Source organism: Arachis stenosperma, chromosome 3 (genome assembly GCF_014773155.1).
Source record: "Arachis stenosperma cultivar V10309 chromosome 3, arast.V10309.gnm1.PFL2, whole genome shotgun sequence".
Taxonomy (NCBI): domain Eukaryota; kingdom Viridiplantae; phylum Streptophyta; class Magnoliopsida; order Fabales; family Fabaceae; genus Arachis; species Arachis stenosperma.
Window position 1 is genome coordinate 17025566 of NC_080379.1, and position 9874 is coordinate 17035439.

Genomic DNA, 9874 nt, shown 5'->3' on the forward strand with positions numbered 1-9874 from the left:
GTAAACTCGTGAAAACGCACGATTATACGCTTCTACTTCATCTTCTCGTTGCGCTTCTGCTTCTCGTCCAGAACCAGGTTGCTCCCTATGAAATCGCCGTTGAAGATCGCAGAGTCGCCGAAATCGTCGCTTCTGCTGCGTGGTTGCGTTTCAGGTTGAAGAAGTTCTTTTTCTTGGCCCTGAGCCCCTGATTGCAGCCCAACCCAACCCAACTCAATGACCCAATCTAAATTGAAGACCATGGAAGAGGAGCCCTAGCAGAGTAACGTAACAGTCTCTAATCTCTTAATCTCCCTCACTTTTACAGTTTATCTCCAATTCTCCATGGCCAAAATTTTAAATTTTCACCTCTCTGAACTCTGAAGTCTCAATCTCTGACTCTATCTCTCTTTCCTTCTGAAATTTGAATTTAGCGCGACTGGAAACCCCAATTTGGAGCATCGCCAACTCGCCGTGAGGTTTGCTGCTTGTGTTATCGACTCGGACTGGTGGTGGTTGGACTGCATGAGGCCGTGAGCATCACTTTGTGATTGCAACTTGCGAGACTCTCTGGCTCTGCCTCCCTGTCTCTGGCTCTTGCTGCTAGTTCATCAGGTAAGTTAAGAGTTAAGACATCTTTAATCTTTATCCTCTTCAATCTTATTTTAATTAGAAAAAAAGGTAAATGATATAGAGACATAGGGATAGAGTTGATTACAGGGTATGGTAGTGTCAAACATTTGTTCAAGAGCTTTAACCAATTCATGGTAACCATCATGATCTTAAAGATTGAGTTTAATCTCTGAGCATTGTGTCTTAATTTATTATGCCCAATAATGTTTAACACAAAATGTATTGAGATAGTAGTTCTCAAATTATGAATAATAATTATCTTGATTCTTGACACTTTAATTAAGCTAACTAGCTAAGTGTTCCTCTGCTATATATATGAGTTTAATTACCTTGAGACTTGAGTGACTTTATTAAAAATTTAGAAAAGCTGTAGTAGAATCTGTAAACAACATGGACTTCTCTATTCACAGAAAAAGAAGCTGCAATTGGTGGCATGTGCATCAATATATTATCCTTTATCTGAAACCAGCCATTAATCTTCTTTAGCAAACCTTATAAGCTTTTCTAAAAGGTAGATATAACAAATATGATATATAGAAGAAGCATATCACTTCCTCACTCTAGTAAGATAATTGAACGCTACTTCTGTGGTTCTATGTCAATATATGACAAAATTTCATCCTAATTTATGTTAAAAGTACAAGCAATGTACCTAACTAATTAGACTAATTAGGCCAATTTCTGTATTTTCTAAAAAAGATTGAAAAGAAAGTAACTGCCACTAGGAATCTGACCTACATGCTACATGATTGTAAAATTATATGGACATATATTATATTATAGGAAACAGCACCTACCAACCAACCAATAACAGGAATGTCCATTTTCAATTCAAGGAATTTATAGCTACCAATTTCACACCAAAGAATTCTGCATAATTAAAGACATTACTCTTTAAAGTAATATCAGGTAAGTGAAATGTTAGAAGTCACAAATTCAGTTAGAGACTATAAATTTCACAGCATTGGTTCAGTGCATTATGGAGGACAAGACAAAGAACTTTGCATATCTCAACTCTCAACCAACTTAATCTATTAACTTATTTTTGATAGGATTTGTTAACCATTAATTAATCTTGTTTACTGTCCTGTACTTTTGAATTTCTTATCTCTCTTATTTTGGTGTATATATATTTGTATAAATAAGGGACATTAGATCATGTGCCTGTTGTATAATAATTAACCATATAGATAAATGTTTAAATTTGATTTGATTCAGGATTTTAAATTCATCAACCATTAGCACATACATATTTTATGATTGGTTGAATTAGATATCCAAGTGATGCTTATATAATCTTTGTTCTCTATCAGATAAAATAAACTATAACAATAATTAAATAAGTGCTGAGTTATAAAATTCTATCACGATTAATTAAACCTTTGGCCTTATGTTGATTTACCTCAAGATCTAAGGCATGTATGTGGTGGTGTTCTCACTTGAATAAACCCTGACAAGAACAAGATGGCTGGCCTTATTACTTTTCACAACTCAGAAGCCTTGCTTGTGTTATTATTGTACTTCCATTCTAACTGATGCATTTCAATGATTTGCTTATACTAAGTTGCTGAATTGTAATGTATTCGATCTTCAATTCTTCACCATAAGCAATTATGATAGTACTAATAGTTGTGTAGCAATAAGCACTACTACACTATATTGGTGTGGGGTTTGTATGTAATAATATTTATTGAAAAAGACTATCTATCTATGTTTTTATATAACGCATAAAATTAAATTGTATGTGTACATTCATTATTTGAGCTTTATGGTTTTGTTGCAATAATATTTATTTCATGCATGTTATAACTATCTATATCTTAATCAATTCATTATTTGTCACCTATATTATCCCAATAATTTTATAACTATCTATATCTCTGAATTATTGTTGTGGACTTGTGGCATTGAATATAATTCTTGAATTTTTGTTAAATTGTTGAATTTTTGCTATGATATTGAATTGATTCATTGAATATTTACTGTTTTTATTTTTTTTCTGAACAGGAATGGCATCGACTCAAGCTAATGCAAGTGAAAATCCGACTAACATTCCAGCTTCTCAATCAGGAAGTACAGCTGGAATTGCTAGTAAAAGAAAAGTTTCTAAGAATGCTCTTGGAAGTAGAACTGATGTAGGATGGGAGCACGGGATATCTGTTGGAGAAGATGGAAAGAAGATACAATGTAAATACTGTCATAAAATTTTTTCAGGGGGAGTTTATAGATTGAAACACCACTTAGCAGGAACTCAAAAAGATGTTGGGGCCTGTACAGCTATTAGTGATGAAGTTAAGAAGCAAATGTGGGATGTTGTGAGTGGGTTGCAAGTGAATTTGATGAAGAAAACAAGCGTGGGTGGGGCAAGCCCAGGGGAAGCTACTAAAGAAGTTGACACTACCGGTGAAAAAAGAAAGGGAAAAGAACTAGATGGCAACATATTCAAGAAAACACGCATTAGTACTCAAACAACAATCAACAATATATTTAAGAAGAATTTGAGAGAGGAAGTATGTTTAGAGATTAGTGCTTTTTTCTACAACAATGGCATCCCCTTTAATGTTTCAAGGAGCGAGGAATACAGTAGAATGTTTGAGAAAGCTATAAGATATGGACAAGGATTCAAGCCACCATCCTACCATGAATTAAGGGTGCCTCTTTTGAAGAAACACGTGGAGCTTGTTCAACAATTACTAGAGGGACATAGAGCATATTGGAAGCAGGTTGGTTGCACAATAATGACTGATGGTTGGACAGATAAGAGAAGACGGACCATCCTAAATTTTTTGGTTAATAGTCCTAAAGGGACTGTTTTTCTAAAATCTATTGATGCCTCTCATATTACTAAGACAGCTGATAAAATCTTTAAAATGATAGATGATGTGGTTGAAGAGGTTAGTGAAGAAAATGTCATCCAAGTTGTCACCGACAATGCGGCTAACTACAAAGCTGCAGGAGAAATGCTAATGAAAAAGAGAAAAAAATTGTTTTGGACGCCTTGTGCAGCACATTGCATTGATTTAATGTTAGAAGACTTGGAAAAAAAAAGTAACACTTCACAAGGACACAATTTACAAAGGTAGAAAGATTACTACTTACATATATGCTAGAACTGCTCTTATTGCACTACTACACATCCACACTAAGGGGAAAGATTTGGTGAGGCCGGGTATGACCCGTTTTGCAACTTCTTACCTTACTTTGGGATGTCTCAATGACAACAAAGGTTCCTTAATAAGAATGTTTCTTTCTGATCAATGGACTTCTAGTAAATTTGCAAAGACAAAAGATGGAAAGATAATTGCAAGTGTGGTGTTAGATAAGGTGTTTTGGAAAGAAGTGGTAATTTGCTTGAGGGCTGCCTACCCTCTTCTTCATGTGCTTCGTATGGTGGATTCAGAAGAAAAGCCGGCAATGAGATTTATTTATGAAGAAATGACAAGTGCAAAGGAGAAAATACGAGATGCATTTCAAGGAGTTGAGACAAAGTAAAGTGTCTAATTATTTTATTTTTTAATTATTTTATTTTTTAATTAATGCAATTCTAAAAATATTATTTATTTTGTAAATAATTTATTAATTTTTTTATGTTTTAGTTATATACCTATTTGGGATATTATTGATGCAAGATGGGGAAACCAACTTCATAGGCCATTGCATGCTGCAGGCTATTATTTGAATCCTCAAATTCATTATAGCTCTGGTTTTAAAATTGCTTATGAGCTTAAGAAGCAGTTTTATGCTTGTATGGAAAGGATGACAGGAAATCCAGATTTAATCACTAAGATGGATGTTCAACTTGAAGATTTTAAGACTCAAAAAGAGTTTTTTGGTAGTAAAGTAGCTCAAAATGCAATTTATACTAAAACTCCAGCTCAATGGTGGGATTCTTATGGAGATCAGCATCCAGAGCTCCAACAATTTGCAATTCGTGTCCTGAATTTGACATGTAGTTCATCTGGATGTGAACGTAATTGGAGTGCTTTTGAGATGGTTAATAATTAAATATAAGTTGCATTTTACTTTTATAAATTTGGTTGTTAATTCCTCAATTCTATCTTGTTGTTTGACTAATATTTTTTATCTACTTTTGAAAGGTTCACACAAAAAGGAGAAACCGTTTAAAAGCTAAAACCATGAATGATGTTATGTTTGTGATGACAAACTCAAGATTAGCAAAGAAAAAACAAACTAGAAGAAGTCTTGATTATGACTATAGTCTTGATGAGTTGGACTCTGATGAAGAGTGGATTGTTGCTGACGAAGATGGAGAAGAAGAAGATTTAGATGCTCTAATTCCAGATGAAGATGGTAATGCAGAAGTTTGTGAAACTCGTGAAGATTTTATGACTGATGAAGAATAAAATAATTATTAAATAACTTGTTTAGATTTTAGTTAATTAGTTATTTATTCTAGTAGTTTGGTTGGTTTATTTGCTACTTGAATTTATTTTAGTGTGTATGAACTTGTGAGTTGTGAATTTGTGTTTTGATTTGTGAATTTGTGTTGAATTGTGACTTTTGACTTGTTATGGTATATATATATTAGTTATAATTCTATAGGTAATTTAATTTATTTGAGATTTATTTTATTTTCTGTAAAATTAGTTTTTGCTATTAAATTTTTTTAAATTTTTATAATTTACGAGTTATATTTACGCTCCGTCTTACGATTCAACGAATTACGATTTTGAGTTAGCTTAACGAGTCGAGATAAAAACTACGAGTTCACTATCTTGGCTAGGGCAAATAAATTCAATGACTACATAGCAAAAAATTTAATAACACCTGACAAAAAATTAGTAAAAAAATTATTAGCAAAAAATTTAACAAATCAACAAAAACAATGACAACAACAACAATAATTACTAACAAATCAACAAAAACCATAACAACAATAACTATGAGAACTAAACAATTATTAACAAAAATTAAAGTAATAAAAAATAATAATAACAAATAAATTCAATAACTACAAGAACTGAATATCTATGCAGCAACAACATAATAATTAATAAAAAGAATCAGCAACAAGAAGAACAACTAACAGAGGCTGAAAGCGATGGCAGATGAGAGGCAGAAAATGATGATATGCCAACAGCAGAGCTCGCAGAATGACAGACAAAGGAACTCGCAGCTTCAAGCTCTGGGAGAAGAAGGGGACACACCGTTGGAGAGGGGGAAAAGGGGTTAGGACAAATAGGAGTTAGGGTTTTTTATTAAAAAAAATCAAAACAAGATGGAATATGGAAAGGGATGAGGGCAACCTACCTCGATGATGGAGGAGAGACACAACTCCGACAATAGAAGGAGCGGCAGCGGCAGCTCTTCCAACGGTGGCGAAGACAGAAGGAGAAACTCCGTTTGAGGCAACGAAACACGATACAGGTGACTTGACGCAGACTTTGGAGAAGAATGGAGGTGGGCACCGCTGGTGAAGGGTGGGCGGAGGGGTTGCCAGAGGTAGTTGTAGCGGAGAGAGAAGAGAGAGGAGAATGGGAGAGAGAGAAGAGTGTTCTCGAAAGTGAGAGGAAAAGGCCGCACATTTTTTAATTTAGATCAGGTTTACCGGCGGATGAATCCGACGGTAATGCATTGCGTATGACCAAAACGTAGCTTTCCATTAATTGAGCTTTATCGGCGGATAAATCCGACGTAGCATTCTCAAGTTTCATCTTTCTTCGTTTCATTCAATGGAAAAGGAATAAATGGGAGGATTTAGAAAAAGTCATTGACAGAAAATACAAATTAGATTGGAGAAAAACCAAAAATTATGTCAATCTCTTTTGTAATCATTTTCTGTTTTGTTTCTTGAACCTAAGAATTTTTGTTGCTAAGTTGTGTGAATACTTAGTATTGAGAGTCTAGGGAGTGAATCTAGCCACATCAAACTTCGTTAAAAATTTGGTTTGTCCTAGAAAGAATTAGGAAGAATCCTAAAAAATTGGTGTATGTAAATATTTGTAAAGATAGCGAAAATTCTTCTATAATTATAATGGAGATTAGATATAAGTCACATTACACAAAGTGGTTGAACTAGAATATATGACTCCGTATTTTTCTCTTTTCTGCTCTATTTCTGGTTTGTTCATTATGAGATAAAAATAAATTATCTCCTACATAATTACTTTGGCAGAATCACTTTCGCAGACACAACAAAATCTAATTTTGGTGATAAAATTTAAAAAGAATTAAAAACCATTATAAATTCAACTTCCTTCTCTAGACAATAAAAATTTTTCAAGAGAACCATTGTCCTTTTTTTTTTTGGTTGCATGAGACTCTGTGATTTCTTTCTAAAAAATAGTCAATTATCAAAGCTAATTTATAAAAAATATATATTATAGACTAATTTTTTTTATCAATATTAATCAATTTTTTTTACCAACACTTTACTTTTTATATTACTTGAATTAATAATTTAGAGTATAAGATGAAGAATTTAATTTTGTGTTTAGATTAGTTAATATTAATTAAAAATAATAAATTTAATCACTCATGTATCATTAATAATTTATAAATAATTTATCCATTAATTAGAAGCATGTGATATAGGTTTCTTTGACTAAAATGGTGGGGGAAATTAGCAGAAAGCAAATGACAAGAATCATATTAAAAGGTGCAATCACAGCATGAATTGAAACACTTTTGGAAGGTTCCCTTCATAGCTTTACCTACCGAGCATAATTAACGAAGATTTATTTATGAGAAAGAAGAATATCAACAAAGTATGATTGGTAATTTTGTACATGTTTGCATATCACAAAAAATACTATAGTATAGTTTTAATAATATAATGATGTTGAAGTCTTGTGAACAGAAATTAATCACAACAGTTGCTAGCTGTAGATACCAAATAATTTAATTAAGGGCATAAAATATAAATTTCCTTGTTCTATTATTTGCATGTGGGTTCCACTTCTTTTTTGCTTTTTTCTAAGTTTACTAAAATCCCAGAAACACGATTACATTCATTTAAAGTTCTGATTTCTCATACGAAAGGCTTAGGCATTTTTTTCTTTTTTTTTTTTACTAAAATTAGGAAAATTCGAATTTCTGGCTTTTTAAATGAGTATGGAAGAATGATGTTATTTAAGTTATAATTCATTGGCAAAAGATTCATGCATTTGAATAAACATGTAAAAATGAAAAATATTGTAATTCTTTTGTTTTAAAATTTTGGTACACTAAAATATATTGAATTTTAAATATACCAAAATTTATAAATAAAAAAAAAAGTATTTTTGAGTGGATGGAGTAGTTAAATTTATAATTTAACGGCTTATATGCTATCGCAATTTCACGGGTTGTTTCCCTTATCTTTTTTTTTTTTTTATGAGACAGTGCATTATTAAGAACTCTATGCATATCAGAATTTAAATTTTTCTTTGTATATAAAATAATTAATTTTTAAATAAAATTTATATATATGATGAATTAATTCTTATTATTTAAGATAAAAATATTTAATAATAAAAAATAATTAAAATAATAATTAATAAATATTAAATAAGATAAATTTTAATTTTTTTATCCTTATAATATTACTATTTATGACTAAGAGATAGTATGAAAAACAAAAAGAGAAATTTTATATCCACAAATTAGAATATCTTTCTACCAAGTTACAGCGCTGAATGATATATTAGGTAGGGATTATATTCCGTGAGTCACGGGTCTCACAAAGTAGAGTCATGGTTTGATTAACACTCTATGTATTAAGTAAAATATGGCAAAGCAATTTAATGGGTCCCTAATTGGAAAAATTTTAGCACCACAAAAGTTTGACTGCAAAAGTTGAGTTGGAAAAACTTATCGCATTTCATATTCATAACATACCACACAGTCCTTAAAAATGACGTTAGTAAAATGTTAACAAATATCTGACTTAAATCATGATAGTTTCTTTAAGAAAATAAATTTAAGAGAAAATTCTATTCTACTTTCTTAAAAATGTTAAAATGACGTTTTTTTTATTTTATAGAATGTATATTCTCTTTTTTTATAATTTAAATTATTTTTAATTTATTTTAAATTTTTTATGTTAATTAATGTTAATTTAATCTATTTTTTTTTTAAAATAAATTATTTTTAAAAATATCTTTTAACAAAAATTTATATTTTTGTCATTAAATTTGACTTACTAAAATATCTTTTAATAAATTATCTTTTATTGATTAAATTGTATTTTTATCAAAATATTTTAAAAAAAAATTATAACTAGATTTTTATTTCTAAGATACCCTTCAATAATTTTTTTAACTATTAAATTGTGATTTTACCAAAATTTTTGTTAACAATTATAGTTATATTTTACTATTAATTTTTTGATATCAATATATATTATTTTAACATTAAATAAAAAATCTTAATAAGATTATTTTTTGATATCAATATATATTAATTGTTATACATATTAACAATAATATGATTCTTTTATTTAATATTAAAATAATGTATATTGATATCGAAAAATTAATAGTAAATATAAAAATAATTATTAACAAAAATTTTGGTAAAATTACAATTTAATAATTAAAAAATTATTAAAAGGTATCTTAGAAAAAAATTTAATTCTTAATTTTTTTAAAAATATTTTTGTAAAAATACAATTTAATTTATAAAAATAATTTATTAAAAGATATTTTGATAAAAAAAATTTATGACAAAAAATTTACTAAAAGATATTTTTATAAAAAGTAATTTATTTTTTCTTGAAAAATAGAAAAAGTTAACATTAGTTAACACACAAAAAATTAAAATGGATTAAAGAGGAGATTTTTTAAAAATTATAAGAGAAAAAATATATATTTTACAAATAGAGGGAAGGAAAGTGTCATTTTAGTAGGATTTGGATTTTCTAAAGTTTGTATTTCACTTTAAAGAGTAAAGTGTGATATTTCACCATTTATTTCATATGTGGGACCAAGAATAATTCTGAAAGAGAAACCATCTAAGGGTAGAAAGATTACACTTTACTCTCTAAAATGAAATTCAAACTTTAGAAGATCCAAATCCATTTTAGTATCTCTCAGGAGAAAATAGTGGAATTTTCTCTAAATTTAAAAAGTGAAGTCTTTCAAAGAATAAATTAATGCAAGCGTGATCTAACCAATTTGAATATCAACTATATTACGTGTACATCAAAAAATTAATTATTCGTATAAAAAATATATTAAAATATAAAATATACATTTAAAGTAAATTAAATAATATATATTTATATAAAAATATATAATACAATAAATTTTTGATATCCACG

General features: G+C 29.5%; 1 pseudogene; it reads left to right on the plus strand.

The window, feature by feature from the left end:
• Window positions 1-2621: 2621 nt before the first annotated feature.
• Window positions 2622-4976, plus strand: LOC130965603 (uncharacterized; annotated as a pseudogene).
• The last annotated feature ends 4898 nt before the right edge of the window (window positions 4977-9874 follow it).